The sequence below is a fragment of the Panulirus ornatus genome, chromosome 59, assembly GCF_036320965.1.
Source record: "Panulirus ornatus isolate Po-2019 chromosome 59, ASM3632096v1, whole genome shotgun sequence".
Lineage (NCBI taxonomy): Eukaryota > Metazoa > Arthropoda > Malacostraca > Decapoda > Palinuridae > Panulirus > Panulirus ornatus.
The window spans coordinates 20100133-20120111 of NC_092282.1; the positions used below are offsets into that span (position 1 = coordinate 20100133).

Here is a 19979-nt window from a genome sequence, read left to right on the forward strand (position 1 = left end):
ATTATAGTGCATATGAACGAGTACTTGTCATTAAATACATAATACCCACAAAAAACATGGATTCAAACCAGGACCTTTTGTGTGGTAGTTGGGAATGCTAACAGCTTGGCTATGATCATCACTAACAGGGAAATCACTATTCGATTACTGGTAACTGAATACCCTTCGTCTCACATCCAAGATCATAGCTGAGCTATTAGCATTCCCAGAAAATTCTGATGTGTTTACAGAATCCCTCATAGAAACTGATATGCTTTAAGTTGGGCAGTATTGTATTATCAGCAAAAAAACTCGACACTTCCCAGGCCCTCTCATCCCCGACAGACTGCATACTCACCCCTCTCTCCAAAATTCTTGCATTTACCTATCTAACCGTCCAATCCATAAACAAATTAAACAACCACGGCAACATAACACAAACTGACCTTCACTGGGAATCAATTACTCTCCTCTCTTCCTCCTCGTATACATGACTTAACCCTAAATTAAAACTTCTCAATGCTTCTTGCTGCTTACCTCCCACATCATATATTCTTAAGACCTTCCACAAAGCATCTCTATCAACTCTATCATGCACCTACTCCAGATCCATATATACCACATACAAATCCATCAGTTTTTCTATTCATTTCTCACACACATTCTTCAAAGCAAACACCTGATCCACACATCCTCTACCATTTCTGAAACTACACAACTCATCACCAATCTGATGCTCTGCACATGTCTTCACCCTCTCAATCAATACCCTTCCATACAATTTTCCCGGTATACTCAACAAACTTTTGCCTCTATAGTTTGAACACTCACCTTTATCCCCTTTGCCTTTGTATAATGGCACTATACATGCATTCTGCCAATCCTCAGGCACTTCACCATGAACCATATATACAATGAATATCTTGACCAACCAATGAACAACAAAGTCACCTTTCTTAATAAATTCAACTCCAATACCATCCAATCCCACCTGCCTTGCTGGATTTCATCTGCAAGGCTTTCACCACATCTCTCTTCACCAAACCACTCTCCCTGACTCTCTCACTTCTCATACCACCCAGAACAAAATACCCTAATTCTGCCACTTTATCATCAAGCACAGTCAAAAATCATTCAAAATACTCACTCCATCTTCTTCTCACTCTATCACTACCTGGTATCACTTCCATCTTGCCCCCTTCACCGATGTTCCCATTGATTCTCTTGCCCTTCTCATATTATTCATCTTCCAAAACATCCTTTTCTCCTCCCTACAGTTTAGTGACACTCTCACCCCAACTCCCATTTGCCCTCTTTTTTAACCCTTGCCATTTGCCCTCTTTTTTAAACCTTGCACCAGCCTCTTGACCTCCTGCTGCTTTCTCTCATATATCTCCCAGTCATTTGCACACCTTCCTAGTAAATACAGGCCAAATGCCTCTCTTTTCTCTTTCACTAGCAACTTTACTCTTCATCTCAACACTCACTATCTTTTCTAATCTGCCCACCTCCCATCTTTCTTATGCCACATTCATCTTTTGCACATGCCATCACTGCTTCCCCCGATACATCCCATTCCTCATCTATTCCCCTCACTTCACTTGCTCTCACCTTTTGCCATTTGACACTCAGTCTCTCCTAGTATTTCTTCATACAAGTTACCTTTACAAGCTCACCCTTACCACTCTCTTCTCCCCGAAATGCCTCCTATTTTTGAAAACCTACACAAATCTTCACATTAGCCTCCACAAGAAAGTGATCAGACATCTCACCAGCTGCCTCTCTCAGCATATTTACATCCAAAAGTCTCTATTTTTCACACGTATCAGTTTTTTTATTCTTTATTATGTTTAGTCGGTCTCCCACGTTAGCAAGGTAGCGCAAGGAAATAGATGAAAGAGTGGCCCAACCCACCCACATACAAATGTATACATAAACGCCCAAACACGCACATATACATACCTATACATTTCAACATGTACATACACATACATACACAGCCATACATATATATACACATGTACACATCCACACTTGCTGCCTTCATCCATTCCCGTCGCCACCCCGGCACACGTATCAGTTTTATAAATATATTCCTATGAGTCCACGGGGAAAATGAAACACGATAAGTTCCCAAGTGCACTTTCGTGTAATAATCACATCATCAGGGGAGACACGAGAGAAATACAAAGTCAGTTGATATACATCGAAGAGACAAAGCTAGGACGCCATTTGGTAAATGTGATTGTCCAAAACATACAACGAGCATTCACAAACTTATTATTTTACAAATTTTATCAATAATAAAGTTATCTAATTTGTATAGACCATCGCTAATATCAAGATTATAATTCTTTCTGTATTCAGTAATAGAAAATTCAATGATATTTCTCTTGGTAATAAAGTTAGAATTAATAACTGAGATGACATTAATCCAGTCAATACAATAATCATTTTTTTTTTTTTAACTTTCTAAAATGGGAAACAGAAGAAGGAGTCACGCGGGGAGTGCTCATCCTCCTCGAAGGCTCAGATTGGGGTGCCTAAATGTGTGTGGATGTAACCAAGATGTGAAAAAAGGAGACATAGGTAGTATCAATAATCAATAATAAAGTTATCTAATTTGTATAGACCATCGCTAATATCAAGATTATAATTCTTTCTGTATTCAGTAATAGAAAATTCAATGATATTTCTCTTGGTAATAAAGTTAGAATTAATAACTGAGATGACATTAATCCAGTCAATACAATAATCATTTTTTTTTTTTTAACTTTCTAAAATGGGAAACAGAAGAAGGAGTCACGCGGGGAGTGCTCATCCTCCTCGAAGGCTCAGATTGGGGTGCCTAAATGTGTGTGGATGTAACCAAGATGTGAAAAAAGGAGACATAGGTAGTATGTTTGAGGAAATGTTTTGGATGTTTTGGCTCTGAGTGAAACGAAGCTCAAGGGTAAAGGGGAAGAGTGGTTTGGGAATGTCTTGGGAGTAAAGTCAGGGGTTAGTGAGAGGACAAGAGCAAGGGAAGGAGTAGCAGTACTCCTGAAACAGGAGTTGTGGAAGTATGTGATAGAATGTAAGAAAGTAAATTCTCGATTAATTTGGGTAAAACTGAAAGTTGATGGAGAGAGATGGGTGATTATTGGTGCATATGCACCTGGGCATGAGAAGAAAGATCATGAGAGGCAAGTGTTTTGGGAGCAGCTGAATGAGTGTGTTAGTGGTTTTGATGCACGAGACCGGGTTATAGTGTTGGGTGATTTGAATGCAAAGGTGAGTAATGTGGCAGTTGAGGGAATAATTGGTATACATGGGGTGTTCAGTGTTGTAAATGGAAATGGTGAAGAGCTTGTAGATTTATGTGCTGAAAAAGGACTGATGATTGGGAATACCTGGTTTAAAAAGCGAGATATACATAAGTATACTTATGTAAGTAGGAGAGATGGCCAGAGAGCGTTATTGGATTACGTGTTAATTGATAGGCGTGCGAAAGAGAGACTTTTGGATGTTAATGTGCTGAGAAGTGCAACTGGAGGGATGACTGATCATTATCTTGTGGAGGCTAAGGTGAAGATTTGTATGGGTTTCCAGAAAAGAAGAGTGAATGTTGGGGTGAAGAGGGTGGTGAGAGTAAGTGAGCTTGGGAAGGAGACTTGTGTGAGGAAGTACCAGGAGAGACTGAGTACAGAATGGAAAAAGGTGAGAACAATGGAAGTAAGGGGAGTGGGGGAGGAATGGGATGTATTTAGGGAATCAGTGATGGATTGCGCAAAAGATGCTTGTGGCATGAGAAGAGTGGGAGGTGGGTTGATTAGAAAGGGTAGTGAGTGGTGGGATGAAGAAGTAAGAGTATTAGTGAAAGAGAAGAGAGAGGCATTTGGACGATTTTTGCAGGGAAAAAATGAAATTGAGTGGGAGACGTATAAAAGAAAGTGACAGGAGGTCAAGAGAAAGGTGCAAGAGGTGAAAAAAAGGGCAAATGAGAGTTGGGGTGAGAGAGTATCATTAAAATCTAGGGAGAATAAAAAGATGTTCTGGAAGGAGGTAAATAAAGTGCGTAAGACAAGGGAGCAAATGAGAACTTCAGTGAAGGGCGCAAATGGGGAGGTGATAACAAGTAGTGGTGATGTGAGAAGGAGATGGAGTGAGTATTTTGAAGGTTTGTTGAATGTGTTTGATGATAGAGTGGCAGATATAGGGTGTTTTGGTCGAGGTGGTGTGCAAAGTGCGAGGGTTAGGGAAAATGATTTCGGTAAACAGAGAAGAGGTAGTAAAAGCTTTGCGGAAGATGAAAGCCGGCAAGGCAGCAGGTTTGGATGGTATTGCAGTGGAATTTATTAAAAAAGGGGGTGACTGTATTGTTGAATGGTTGGTAAGGTTATTTAATGTATGTATGACTCATGGTGGTGCCTGAGGCTTGGCGGAATGCGTGCATAGTGCCATTGTACAAAGGCAAAGGGGATAAGAGTGAGTGTTCAAATTACAGAGGTATAAGTTTGTTGAGTATTCCTGGCAAATTATATGGGAGGGTACTGATTGAGAGGGTGAAGGCATGTACAGAGCATCAGATTGGGGAAGAGCAGTGTGGTTTCAGAAGTGGTAGAGGATGTGTGGATCAGGTGTTTGCTTTGAAGAATGTATGTGAGAAATACTTAGAAAAGCAAATGGATTTGTATGTAGCATTTATGGATCTGGAGAAGGCATATGATAGAGTTGATAGAGATGCTCTGTGGAAGGTATTAAGAATATATGGTGTGGGAGGCAAGTTGTTAGAAGCAGTGAAAAGTTTTTATCGAGGATGTAAGGCATGTGTACGTGTAGGAAGAGAGGAAAGTGATTGGTTCTCAGTGAATGTAGGTTTGCGGCAGGGGTGTGTGATGTCTCCATGGTTGTTTAATTTGTTTATGGATGGGGTTGTTAGGGAGGTGAATGCAAGAGTTTTGGAAAGAGGGGCAAGTATGAAGTCTGTTGGGGATGAGAGAGCTTGGGAAGTGAGTCAGTTGTTGTTCACTGATGATACAGCGCTGGTGGCTGATTCATGTGAGAAACTGCAGAAGCTGGTGACTGAGTTTGGGAAAGTGTGTGAAAGAAGAAAGTTAAGAGTAAATGTGAATAAGAGCAAGGTTATTAGGTACAGTAGGGTTGAGGGTCAAGTCAATTGGGAGGTGAGTTTGAATGGAGAAAAACTGGAGGAAGTGAAGTGTTTTAGATATCTGGGAGTGGATCTGGCAGCGGATGGAACCATGGAAGCGGAAGTGGATCATAGGGTGGGGGAGGGGGCGAAAATTCTGGGAGCCTTGAAGAATGTGTGGAAGTCGAGAACATTATCTCGGAAAGCAAAAATGGGTATGTTTGAAGGAATAGTGGTTCCAACAATGTTGTATGGTTGCGAGGCATGGACTATGGATAGAGTTGTGCGCAGGAGGATGGATGTGCTGGAAATGAGATGTTTGAGGACAATGTGTGGTGTGAGGTGGTTTGATCGAGTAAGTAACGTAAGGGTAAGAGAGATGTGTGGAAATAAAAAGAGCGTGGTTGAGAGAGCAGAAGAGGGTGTTTTGAAATGGTTTGGTCACATGGAGAGAATGAGTGAGGAAAGATTGACCAAGAGGCTATATGTGTCGGAGGTGGAGGGAACGAGGAGAAGAGGGAGACCAAATTGGAGGTGGAAAGATGGAGTGAAAAAGATTTTGTGTGATCGGGGCCTGAACATGCAGGAGGGTGAAAGGAGGGCAAGGAATAGAGTGAATTGGAGCGATGTGGTATACCGGGGTTGACGTGCTGTCAGTGGATTGAATCAAGGCATGTAAAGCGTCTGGGGTAAACCATGGAAAGCTGTGTAGGTATGTATATTTGCGTGTGTGGACGCATGTATATACATGTGTATGGGGGTGGGTTGGGCCATTTCTTTCGTCTGTTTCCCTGCGCTACCTCGCAAACGCGGGAGACAGCAAAAAAAAAAAAAAAAAAAAAAAAAAAAAAAAAAAAAACAATGATCATAGTTTTTAACATGATTAAACAAGGCATTTGATTCTTGTCCCGTTCTTATACTATATTTATGTTGCTCAAGCCTAACAGAAAGATCCTTACCAGTCTGACCAACATAAAATTTATCAATTTCCACAGGGCACTTTATAGATGCATCCAAGAGAATTTTCTGGTGAATTCCTGTATAAGATATTCTTTATAGTATTATTGTTGCTAAAGGCAACATTTACATAAAAGGATTCAAGCACCATGGGAAGTGAAATCATTATTAAAAGGGAGAACTAAAAGATTCTTGGTGTCAATGGGAGGTTTGGGCTCAACTCTATAAAATGATTTCTTTGCTAACTTAAGGGATTTATCAATAAAAGATCTAGGGTACTTTAACTTAGGTCCAATAGAAAATATCTTCTCAAACTCATCATCAATAAACTCTGGACTGTAGATACGTAATGCCCTAAGGAACATAGACTGAAATGATGATAATTTAACTCTCATGTTGAGATGAGCAATAATGGATATATGAACATACATTGGTGGGTTTTCTGTATATGCTAAATTTAAACTTGTTTCCTTGCCTATGAATCATGCAATCTAAAAATGGTAACACACCATTATTTACATTTTCTAAAGTAAATTTGATGGAAGGTACTAAATTGTTAAGTAAGGGAGAAATATTTGTAAATTTTCATTTGTTGGCCGAACACAAAGAACATCATCTACATACATAAACCAAATTGCATTAGAAGGTAAGATATCCTTTAGTAATTTTGTTTCAAAAAATTCCATATAAAGATTACTTAGTACAGGTGAATGAGGGTTACCCATTGCCATACCAAAATTTTGAGCATAATTATCTCCACTGAATTGAAATACACAGTCTTTTATACACAATTTTATCACTTCAATGAAAACAGACTTTGAAACAGGTAAATGAATATCATCCAAGACATTAAATAAATATTCTAAAAGATTATCAACTGGAACTTTAGTGAAAAGTGAGGAAACATCAAAGCTAACTAGTTTGAAATCAAAATTAACATTGATATTTTTAGCTTGTTGACTAAATCTACATTGTTCAAGATATTAGAATTTGATACCTTACCCACTAAAGGGCTTAATGAAGAAACTAACCATTTTGACAATTTATATGTGATGGAGCCTACTGAACTCACTATAGGTCTTGCTGGAAAATTCTGTTTATGTGTTTTGATAAGTCCATACATATATAGCAATGAAAGGGACAAAGATGACAAACTTTTGATATGAGAACTATTATCTTCCAACAACAACTTCATTTCTTTATTGAAATGAGAATTAACTGCTTCTAAGGGATTTTCACTAAGTTTAGAATATGTTGTGTCATCATTTAGATCATTCATTTTTGATAAATAGTTACTTTTGTCTAAAATCACAACAGTGTTAGCCTTATCTGCTTTAGTAAAATGTATATCCTTGTCTTTTTTTAAGGTTTTAATAGCTCTTATAAATCTTTTAGGGCAATTAGGTTCCACTGGCTTTGACAAACTGGCATACACTAAACCCTTACAGATATCAATTTCATCATTACTTAAATTACTGTATTTCTCTAAAGACTGTGTATTTCAATTCAATGGAGATAAAAGACTGTGTATTTAAGTTCAATGGAGATTATTATGCTCAAATTTGGTATGGCAATGGGTAACCCTCTTTCACCTGTATTATCTTTATATATGGAATTTTTTTGAAACAAAATTACTAAACGATATCTTATCTTCTAACGCAATTTGGTTTAGGTATGTAGATGATGTTCTTTGTGTTTGGCCAACAAATTAAAATTCAAAAATATTTCTCCCCTTACTTAACAATTTAGTTCCTTCCATCAACTTTACTGTAGAAAATGAAAATATTGGTATGTTACCATTTTTAGATTGCGTGATTCATGGGCAAGGAAACAAGTTTAAGTAATGTGGCAGTTGAGGGAATAATTGGTGTACATGGGGTGTTCAGTGTTGTAAATGGAAATGGTGAAGAGCTTGTAGATTTATGTGCTGAAAAGGACTGATGATTGGGAATACCTGGTTTAAAAAGGAAAATATACATAAGTATACTTATGTAAGTAGGAGAGATGGCCAAGAGCGTTATTGATTACTGTTAATTGATAGGCGTGCGAAAGAGAGACTTTTGGATGTTAATGTGCTGAGAGGTGCAACTGGAGGGATGACTGATCATTATCTTGTGGAGGCTAAGGTGAAGATTTGTATGGGTTTCCAGAAAAGAAGAGTGAATGTTGGGGTGAAGAGGGTGGTGAGAGTAAGTGAGCTTGGGAAGGAGACTTGTGTGAGGAAGTACCAGGAGAGACTGAGTACAGAATGGAAAAAGGTGAGAACAATGGAAGTAAGGGGAGTGGGGGAGGAATGGGATGTATTTAGGGAATCAGTGATGGATTGCGCAAAAGATGCTTGTGGCATGAGAAGAGTGGGAGGTGGGTTGATTAGAAAGGGTAGTGAGTGGTGGGATGAAGAAGTAAGAGTATTAGTGAAAGAGAAGAGAGAGGCATTTGGACGATTTTTGCAGGGAAAAAATGAAATTGAGTGGGAGACGTATAAAAGAAAGTGACAGGAGGTCAAGAGAAAGGTGCAAGAGGTGAAAAAAAGGGCAAATGAGAGTTGGGGTGAGAGAGTATCATTAAAATCTAGGGAGAATAAAAAGATGTTCTGGAAGGAGGTAAATAAAGTGCGTAAGACAAGGGAGCAAATGAGAACTTCAGTGAAGGGCGCAAATGGGGAGGTGATAACAAGTAGTGGTGATGTGAGAAGGAGATGGAGTGAGTATTTTGAAGGTTTGTTGAATGTGTTTGATGATAGAGTGGCAGATATAGGGTGTTTTGGTCGAGGTGGTGTGCAAAGTGCGAGGGTTAGGGAAAATGATTTCGTAAACAGAGAAGAGGTAGTAAAAGCTTTGCGGAAGATGAAAGCCGGCAAGGCAGCAGGTTTGGATGGTATTGCAGTGGAATTTATTAAAAAAGGGGGTGACTGTATTGTTGAATGGTTGGTAAGGTTATTTAATGTATGTATGACTCATGGTGGTGCCTGAGGCTTGGCGGAATGCGTGCATAGTGCCATTGTACAAAGGCAAAGGGGATAAGAGTGAGTGTTCAAATTACAGAGGTATAAGTTTGTTGAGTATTCCTGGCAAATTATATGGGAGGGTACTGATTGAGAGGGTGAAGGCATGTACAGAGCATCAGATTGGGGAAGAGCAGTGTGGTTTCAGAAGTGGTAGAGGATGTGTGGATCAGGTGTTTGCTTTGAAGAATGTATGTGAGAAATACTTAGAAAAGCAAATGGATTTGTATGTAGCATTTATGGATCTGGAGAAGGCATATGATAGAGTTGATAGAGATGCTCTGTGGAAGGTATTAAGAATATATGGTGTGGGAGGCAAGTTGTTAGAAGCAGTGAAAAGTTTTTATCGAGGATGTAAGGCATGTGTACGTGTAGGAAGAGAGGAAAGTGATTGGTTCTCAGTGAATGTAGGTTTGCGGCAGGGGTGTGTGATGTCTCCATGGTTGTTTAATTTGTTTATGGATGGGGTTGTTAGGGAGGTGAATGCAAGAGTTTTGGAAAGAGGGGCAAGTATGAAGTCTGTTGGGGATGAGAGAGCTTGGGAAGTGAGTCAGTTGTTGTTCACTGATGATACAGCGCTGGTGGCTGATTCATGTGAGAAACTGCAGAAGCTGGTGACTGAGTTTGGGAAAGTGTGTGAAAGAAGAAAGTTAAGAGTAAATGTGAATAAGAGCAAGGTTATTAGGTACAGTAGGGTTGAGGGTCAAGTCAATTGGGAGGTGAGTTTGAATGGAGAAAAACTGGAGGAAGTGAAGTGTTTTAGATATCTGGGAGTGGATCTGGCAGCGGATGGAACCATGGAAGCGGAAGTGGATCATAGGGTGGGGGAGGGGGCGAAAATTCTGGGAGCCTTGAAGAATGTGTGGAAGTCGAGAACATTATCTCGGAAAGCAAAAATGGGTATGTTTGAAGGAATAGTGGTTCCAACAATGTTGTATGGTTGCGAGGCATGGACTATGGATAGAGTTGTGCGCAGGAGGATGGATGTGCTGGAAATGAGATGTTTGAGGACAATGTGTGGTGTGAGGTGGTTTGATCGAGTAAGTAACGTAAGGGTAAGAGAGATGTGTGGAAATAAAAAGAGCGTGGTTGAGAGAGCAGAAGAGGGTGTTTTGAAATGGTTTGGTCACATGGAGAGAATGAGTGAGGAAAGATTGACCAAGAGGCTATATGTGTCGGAGGTGGAGGGAACGAGGAGAAGAGGGAGACCAAATTGGAGGTGGAAAGATGGAGTGAAAAAGATTTTGTGTGATCGGGGCCTGAACATGCAGGAGGGTGAAAGGAGGGCAAGGAATAGAGTGAATTGGAGCGATGTGGTATACCGGGGTTGACGTGCTGTCAGTGGATTGAATCAAGGCATGTAAAGCGTCTGGGGTAAACCATGGAAAGCTGTGTAGGTATGTATATTTGCGTGTGTGGACGCATGTATATACATGTGTATGGGGGTGGGTTGGGCCATTTCTTTCGTCTGTTTCCCTGCGCTACCTCGCAAACGCGGGAGACAGCACAAAAAAAAAAAAAAAAAAAAAAAAAAAAAAAAAAAAACAATGATCATAGTTTTTAACATGATTAAACAAGGCATTTGATTCTTGTCCCGTTCTTATACTATATTTATGTTGCTCAAGCCTAACAGAAAGATCCTTACCAGTCTGACCAACATAAAATTTATCAATTTCCACAGGGCACTTTATAGATGCATCCAAGAGAATTTTCTGGTGAATTCCTGTATAAGATATTCTCTATAGTATTATTGTTGCTAAAGGCAACATTTACATAAAAGGATTCAAGCACCATGGGAAGTGAAATCATTATTAAAAGGGAGAACTAAAAGATTCTTGGTGTCAATGGGAGGTTTGGGCTCAACTCTATAAAATGATTTCTTTGCTAACTTAAGGGATTTATCAATAAAAGATCTAGGGTACTTTAACTTAGGTCCAATAGAAAATATCTTCTCAAACTCATCATCAATAAACTCTGGACTGTAGATACGTAATGCCCTAAGGAACATAGACTGAAATGATGATAATTTAACTCTCATGTTGAGATGAGCAATAATGGATATATGAACATACATTGGTGGGTTTTCTGTATATGCTAAATTTAAACTTGTTTCCTTGCCTATGAATCATGCAATCTAAAAATGGTAACACACCATTATTTACATTTTCTAAAGTAAATTTGATGGAAGGTACTAAATTGTTAAGTAAGGGAGAAATATTTGTAAATTTTCATTTGTTGGCCGAACACAAAGAACATCATCTACATACATAAACCAAATTGCATTAGAAGGTAAGATATCCTTTAGTAATTTTGTTTCAAAAAATTCCATATAAAGATTACTTAGTACAGGTGAATGAGGGTTACCCATTGCCATACCAAAATTTTGAGCATAATTATCTCCACTGAATTGAAATACACAGTCTTTTATACACAATTTTATCACTTCAATGAAAACAGACTTTGAAACAGGTAAATGAATATCATCCAAGACATTAAATAAATATTCTAAAAGATTATCAACTGGAACTTTAGTGAAAAGTGAGGAAACATCAAAGCTAACTAGTTTGAAATCAAAATTAACATTGATATTTTTAGCTTGTTGACTAAATCTACATTGTTCAAGATATTAGAATTTGATACCTTACCCACTAAAGGGCTTAATGAAGAAACTAACCATTTTGACAATTTATATGTGATGGAGCCTACTGAACTCACTATAGGTCTTGCTGGAAAATTCTGTTTATGTGTTTTGATAAGTCCATACATATATAGCAATGAAAGGGACAAAGATGACAAACTTTTGATATGAGAACTATTACCTTCCAACAACAACTTCATTTCTTTATTGAAATGAGAATTAACTGCTTCTAAGGGATTTTCACTAAGTTTAGAATATGTTGTGTCATCATTTAGATCATTCATTTTTGATAAATAGTTACTTTTGTCTAAAATCACAACAGTGTTAGCCTTATCTGCTTTAGTAAAATGTATATCCTTGTCTTTTTTTAAGGTTTTAATAGCTCTTATAAATCTTTTAGGGCAATTAGGTTCCACTGGCTTTGACAAACTGGCATACACTAAACCCTTACAGATATCAATTTCATCATTACTTAAATTACTGTATTTCTCTAAAGACTGTGTATTTCAATTCAATGGAGATAAAAGACTGTGTATTTAAATTCAATGGAGATTATTATGCTCAAATTTGGTATGGCAATGGGTAACCCTCTTTCACCTGTATTATCTTTATATATGGAATTTTTTTGAAACAAAATTACTAAACGATATCTTATCTTCTAACGCAATTTGGTTTAGGTATGTAGATGATGTTCTTTGTGTTTGGCCAACAAATTAAAATTCAAAAATATTTCTCCCCTTACTTAACAATTTAGTTCCTTCCATCAACTTTACTGTAGAAAATGAAAATATTGGTATGTTACCATTTCTAGATTGCGTGATTCATGGGCAAGGAAACAAGTTTAAGTTTCGCATATACAGAAAACCCACCAATGTATGCTCATATATCCATTATTACTCATCTCAACATGACAGAGGTAAATTATCATCATTTCAATCTATGTTCCTTAGGGCATTACGTATTTGCAGTCGAGTTTATTGATGATGAGTTTCAGAAGATATATTCTATTGGATCTAAGTTAAAGTACCCTAGATCTTTTATTGATAAATCCCTTAAGTTAGCAAAGAAATCATTTTATTGAGTTGAGCCCAAACCTCTTATTGACAAGAATATTTTAGTTCTCCATTCTAATGATAATTTTACTTTACCTCCCATGTTGCTTAAATCCTTTAATGTAACGTAAATATAGTACAAGATCGGGACAAGAATCAAATGCCTTGTTTAATCACGTTAAAAACTATGATCATTGTACTGACTGGAGTAATGCCATCTCAGTCATTAACTCTAACTCTTATTACCATGAGAAATATCATTGAATCTTCTATCATTAAATAATTTACACAAAGAAATATAATCTTAATATTAGTGATGGTCTATACAAATTAGATAACTTTATTATTGATAAAATTTGTAAAATGATAAGTTTTTGAACGCTATTTGTATGTTTTGGAAAATCACATGTTTAACAAATGGCGTCCTAGCTTTGTCTCTTTGATGTATATCAACTGATATATATTTCTCTCATGTCTCCCCTGATGATGTGATTATTACACAAAAGTGCACTTGGGAACTTATCGTGTTTCATTTTCCCCGTGGACTCATAGGAATATCTTGATCACGCGCAAATTCCAAAGGTAAGTAATGTGGCAGTTGAGGGAATAATTGGTGTACAAGGGGTGTTCAGTGTTGTAAATGGAAATGGTGAAGAGCTTGCAGATTTATGTGCTGGAAAAGGACTGGTGATTGGGAATACCTGGTTCAAAAAGAGAAATATACATAAGTATACGTATGTAAGTAGGAGAGATGGCCAGAGAGCGTTAATTCATAGGTATGCAAAAGAGAGACTTTTGGATGTTAATGTGCTGAGAGGTGCAACTGGAGGGATGTCTGATCATTATCTTGTGGAGGCGAAGGTGAAGATGTGTAGAGGTTTTCAGAAAATAACAACCCCGAAGTCGAGTGGTGAGAGTAAGTGAGCTTGGGAAGGAGACTTGTGTGAGGAAGTACCAAGAAAGACTGAGTATAAAATGGAAAAAGGTGAGAACAAAGGGTGTAAGGAGAGTGGGGGAGGAACGGGATGTATTTAGTGAAGCAGTGATGGCTTGCGCAAAAGATGCTTGTGGCATGAGAAGCGTGGGAGGTGGGCAGATTAGAAAGGGTGGGCAGATTAGAAAGGGTAGCGAGTGGTGGGATGAAGAAGTAAGATTATTAGTGAAAGAGAAGAGTAAGGCACTTGGACGATTTTTGCAGGAAAATAATGCAAATGAGTGGGACATGTATAAAAGAAAGAGGCAGGAGGTCAAAAGAAAAGTGCAAGAGGTGAAAAAGAGGGCAAGTGAGAGTTGGGGTGAGAGAGTATCATTAAATTTTAGGGAGAATAAAAAGATGTTTTGGAAGAAGGTAAATAAATCAATGGGAACTTCAGTGAAGGGGGCTAATGGGGAGGTGATAACAAGTAGTGGTGATGTGAGAAGGAGATGGAGTGAGTATTTTGAGGGTTTGTTGAATGTGTTTGATGATAGAGTGGCAGATATAGGGTGTTTTGATCAAGGTGGCGTGCAAAGTGAGAGGGTTAGAGAAAATGATTGGGTAAACATGGAAGAGGTAGTAAAAGCTTTGCGGAAGATGAAGGCCGGCAAGGCAGCAGGTTTGGATGGTATTGCAGTAGAATTTATTAAAAAAGGGGGTGACTGTATTGTTGACTGGTTGGTAAGGTTATTCAATGTATGTATGACTCATGGTGAGGTGCCTCAGGATTGGCGGAATGCGTGCATAGTGCCATTGTACAAAGGCAAAGGGGATAAAAGTGAGTGCTCAAATTACAGAGGTATAAGTTTGTTGAGTATTCCTGGAAAATTATATGGGAGGATATTGATTGAGAGGGTGAAGGCATGTACAGAGCATCAGATTGGGGAAGAGCAGTGTGGTTTCAGAAGTGGTAGAGGATGTGTGGATCAGGTGTTTGCTTTGAAGAATGTACGTGAGAAATACTTAGAGAAGGAAATGGATTTGTATGTAGCATTTATGGATCTGGAGAATGCATACGACAGAGTTGATAGAGATGCTCTGTGGAAGGTATTAAGAATATATGGTGTGGGAGGCAAATTGTTAGAAGCAGTGAAAAGTTTTTATTGAGGATGTAAGGCAAGTGTACGTGTAGGAAGAGAGGAAAGTGATTGGTTCTAAGTGAATGTAAGTTTGAAGCAGGGGTGTGTGATGTCTCCATGGTTGTTTAATTTGTTTATGGATGGTGTTGTTAGGGAGGTGAATGCAAGAGTTTTGGGGAGGGGGGCAAGTATGCAGTCTGTTGTGGATGAGAGAGCTTGGGAAGTGAGTCAGTTGTTGTTTGGATGATACAGCGCTGGTGACTGATTCGTGTGAGAAACTGCAGAAGCTGGTGACTGAGTTTGGTAAAGTGTGTGAAAGAAGAAAGCTGAGAGTAAATGGGAATAAGAGCAAGGTTATTAGGTACAGTAGGGTTGAGGGACAAGTCAATTGGGAGGTAAGTTTGAATGGAGAAAAACTGGAGGAAGTGAAGTGTTTTAGATATTTGGGAGTGGACTTAGCAGCGGATGGAACCATGGAAGCAGAAGTGAATCATAGGATGGGGGAGGGGGCGAAAGCTCTAGGAGTGTTGAAGAAAGTGTGGAAGTCGAAAACATTATCTCGGAAAGCAAAAATGGGTATGTTTGAAGGAATAGTGGTTCCAATAATGTTATATGGTTGCGAGGCGTGGGCTAAGGATTGAGTTGTGCGGAGGATGGTGGATGTAATGGGAATGAGATGTTTGATGACAATATGTGGTGTGAGGTGGTTTGATCGAGTAAGTAATAAAAGGGTAAGAGAGATGTGCGGTAATAAAAAGTGTGGTTGAGAGAGCAGAAGAGGGTGTTTTGAAATGGTTTGGTCACATGGAGAGAATGAGTGAGGAAAGATTGACCAAGAGGATATATGTGTCGGAGGTGGAGTGAACGAGAAGTGGGAGACCAAATTGGAGGTGGAAAGATAGAGTGAAAAAGATTTTGAGTGATCAGGGCCTGAACATACAGGAGGGTGAAAGGGAAAGGTGTGCAAGGAATAGAGTGAATTGGAACGATGTGGTATACCGGGGCCAACATGCTGTCAATGGATTGAACCAGGGCATGTGAAGCGTCTGGGGTAAACCATGGAAAGTTCTGTGGGGCCTGGATGTGGAAGGGGAGCTGTGGTTTTGGTGCATTATTACATGACAGCTAGAGACTGAGTGTGAACGAAAGTGGCCTTTATTGTCTTTTCCTAGTGCTACCTCGCGCACATTTAGGGGGAGGGGGTTGTTATTTCATGTGGCAGGGTGGCAATGGGAATGAATAAAGGCAGACAGTATGAATTATGTACATGTGTATATATGTATATATCTGTGTGTGTATAGATATGTATACGTTGAGATGTATAGGTATGTATATTTGCGTGTGTGGATATGTATGTATATAAACGTGTATGTGGGTGGGTTGGGCCATTCTTTCATCTGTTTCCTTGCATTACCTCGCTAATAAGGGAGACAGCGACAAAGTATAATAAATACATAAAAAAGATGTTTTGCGAGGAAGTAAATAAAGTGCGTAAGACAAGAGAACATATGGGAACATTGGTGAATGGGGCTAATGGGGAGGTAATAACAAGTAGTGGTGATGTGAGATGGAGATGGAGTGAGTATTTTGAAAGATTATTGAATGTGTTAGATGATACAGTGGCAGATATAGGGTGTTTTGATCGAGGTGGTGTGCAAAGTGAGAGGGTTAAGGAGAATGATCTGGTAAACAGAGAAGAGGTAGTGAAAGCTTTGCGTAAGACGAAAGCTGGTAAGGTGGCGGGTTTGGATGGCATTGCAGTGGAATTTATCAAAAAAGGGGGTGACTGTATTACTGACTGGTTGGTAAGGATATTTAATGTATGTATGGATCATGGTGAAGTGCCTGAGGATTGGCAGAATGCAGGCATAAAGCCATTGTACAAAGGCAAAGGGGATAAAGGTGAGTGTTCAAATTACAGAGGTATAAGTTTGTTGAGTATTCCTGGGAAAATATTTGGGAGGTATTCATTCAGAGGGTGAAGGCATGTACAGAGCATCAGATTGGGGAAGAACTGTGTGGTTTAATTAGTGGTAGAGGATGTGTGGATCAGGTGTTTGCTTTGAAGAATGTATGTGAGAAATACTTAGAAAAACAAATGGATTTGTATGTACCATTTATGGATGTGGAGAAGGCATATGATAGAGTTGATAGAGATGCTCAGTGGAAGGTATTAAGAATATACGGTGTGGGAGGCAAGTTGCTAGAGGCAGTGAAAAGTTTTTATTGAGGATGTATGGCATGTGTACAAGTAGGAAGAGAGGAAAGTGATTGGTTCTCAGCGAATGTCAGTTTGCAACAGGGTGCGTGATGTCTGTTCTCAGCGAATGTCAGTTTGTGACAGGGGTGCGTGATGTCTCCATGGTTGTTTAATTTGTTTATGGATGGGGTTGTTAGAGAGGTGAATGCATGAGTTTTGGAGAGAGGGGCAAGTATGCAGTCTGTTGTGGATGAAAGGGCTTGGGAAGAGAGTCAGTTGTTGTTCACTGATGATACAGCGCTAGTGGATGATTTGGGTGAGAAACTGCAGAAGCTGGTGACTGAGTTTGGTAAAGTGTGTGAAAGAAGAAAGCTGAGAGTAAATGTGAATAAGAACAAGGGTATTAGGTACAGTAGGGTTGAGGGACAAGTCAATTGGGAGGTAAGTTTGAATGGAGAAAAACTGGAGGAAGTGAAGTGTTTTAGATATCTGGGAGTGGATTTGGCAGAGGATGTAACCATGGAAGCAAAAGTGAGTCACAAGGTGGGGGTGGGGGCAAAAGTTCTGGGAGCGTTGAAAAACGTATGGAAGGGGAGAACATTATCTCTGAAAGCAAAAATGGGTATGTTTGAAGGAATGGTGGTTCCAACAATGTTATATGGTTCCGAGGCATGGGCTATAGATAGGGTTGTGAGGAGGAGGGTGGGTGTGTTGGAAATGGGATGTCTGAGGACAACATGTGGTGTGAGGTGGTTTGATCAAGCAAGTAATGAAAGGGTAAGAGAGATGTGTGGTAATAAAAAGAGTGCGGTTGAGATAGCAGAAGAGGGTGTTTTGAATGGAGAGAAACTGGAGGAAGTGAAGTGTTTTGGATATCTGGGAGTGGATTTGGCAGCGGATGTAACCATGGAAGTGGAAGTGAGTGACAGGGTGGGGGAGGGGGCGAAGGTTCTGGGAGCGTTGAAGAATGTGTGAAAGGCGAGAACATTATCTCGGAGCAAAAATGGGAATAGTGATTCCAACAATGTTATATGGTTATGAGGCATGGGCTATAGATAGGGTTGTGCGAAGGAAGGTGGATGTGTTGGAAATGAGATGCTTGAGGACAATATACTTTCGCCCCCTCCCCCACCCTGTGACTCACTTCTGCTTCCATGGTTCCATCCGCTGCCAAATCCACTCCCAGATATCTAAAACACTTCACTTACTCCAGTTTTTCTCCATTCAAACTTACCTCCCAATTGACTTGCCCCTCAACCCTACGTACCTAATAACCTTACTCTTATTCACATCTACTCTGAGCTTTCTTCTTTCACACACTTTACCAAACTCAGTCACCAGCTTCGGCAGTTTCTCACCCGAATCAGCCACCAGCTTTGTACCATCAGCAAACAACAACTGACTCACTTCCCAAGCCCTCTCATCCTTTCTAATCTGCCCAACTCCCACCTTTCTCATGGAGAAGGCATATGATAGTGTTGATAGAGATGCTTTGTGGAAGGTCTTAAGAGTATATGGTATGGGAGATCAGCTGCTAGAAGCAATGAAGACTTTTTACCAAGGATGTGAGGCATGTGTACAAGTAGGAAGAGAGGAGAGCGATTGGTTCCCAGTGAAGGTTCGTTTGCGGCTGGGGTGTGTGGTGTCCCCATGGTTATTTATTTAATTTGTTTATTGATGAGGTGGTTAGGGAGGTAAATGCAAGAGTTTTGGAGAGAGGGGTAGATATGCAGTCTGTTGAAGATGAAAGGGCCTGGGAAGTGAGTCAGTTGTTGTTCACCGATGAGACAGCTCAGGTGGCTGATTCATGGAAGAAAGTGCACAAGTTGGTGACTGAGTTTGGAAAAGCATGTAGAAGGAGAAAGTTGAGAGTACATATGAATAAGAGTAAGGTTGTTAGGTTCAGTATGGTTGACGGACAAGTTAATTAGGAAGTAAGTTTGAATCGGAGAAAAATTGGAGGAAGTGATATCTAGGAGTGGATTTACCAGGGAATGGAACCACGGAAGTGCCTTACAGGATGGGGGATGGGGCGAAGGTTTTAGAAGCAATGAAGAATGCATGGAAGGAAAGAACGTTATCTTGGAGAGCAAAAATGGGTATGTTTGAAGGAATAATAGTTCTAACAATGTTATATTGTTGTGAGGCATGGGCTATGGATAGGGTTGTGCGGAAGAGGGTGGATGTGTTGGAAATGAAATGTTTGAGGATAATATGAGGTGTGAGGTGGTTTGACCAAGTACGTAATGAAAGGGCAAGAGAGATGTAAGGAAATAAAAAGATTGTGGTTGAGAGAACAGAAGAGGGTGTGTTGAAATGGTTTGGACATATGGAGACAATGAGTGAGGAAAGATTGGCAAAGAGGATATCAGTGTCAGAGGTGGAGGAAACAAGAAGTGGGAGACCAAATTGGAGGTGGAAGAAGGAGTGAAAAAGATTTTGAGAGATCAGGGCCTGGACATACAGGAGGGTGAGAGGCGTACAAGGAAAAAAGTGAATTGGAACAATGTGGTATACTGGGGGCGATGTGTTGTCAATGGATTGAACCAGGGAATGTGAAGTGTCTGAGGTAAACAATGGAATGTTTTGTGAGGCCTGGATGTGAAAAGGGAGATGTGGTTTCAGTGCATTACACATTACTCTATTCCTTGTATGCGTTTCACCCTCCTCTATGTTCAGGCCCCGATGACTCAAAATCTTTTTCACTCCATCCTTCCACCTCCAATTTGGACTCCTGCTTCTCCTTCTTCCCCCCACCTCTGACACATATATCCTATCTGTCAAAGTTTTCTCACTCATTCTCTCCATGTGTCAAAACCATTTTAACACACCCTCTTCCACTCTCTCAACCACACTCTTTTTATTACCACACATCTCTCTTACCCTTTCATTACTTAATCAAAACATTCTATTTCCAACATATCCACCCTTCTTCTCACAACCCTATCTATAGCCCATGCCTC

The 19979-nt window shown here is 39.6% G+C and overlaps 1 protein-coding gene across 2 annotated transcripts in view; it reads right to left on the reverse strand.

The window, feature by feature from the left end:
- The window catches only part of LOC139767215 (uncharacterized), a 90955-nt gene that overhangs the window by 24440 nt on the left and 46536 nt on the right, over positions 1-19979 (reverse strand). The gene's annotated exons all lie outside the window — the stretch shown is intronic.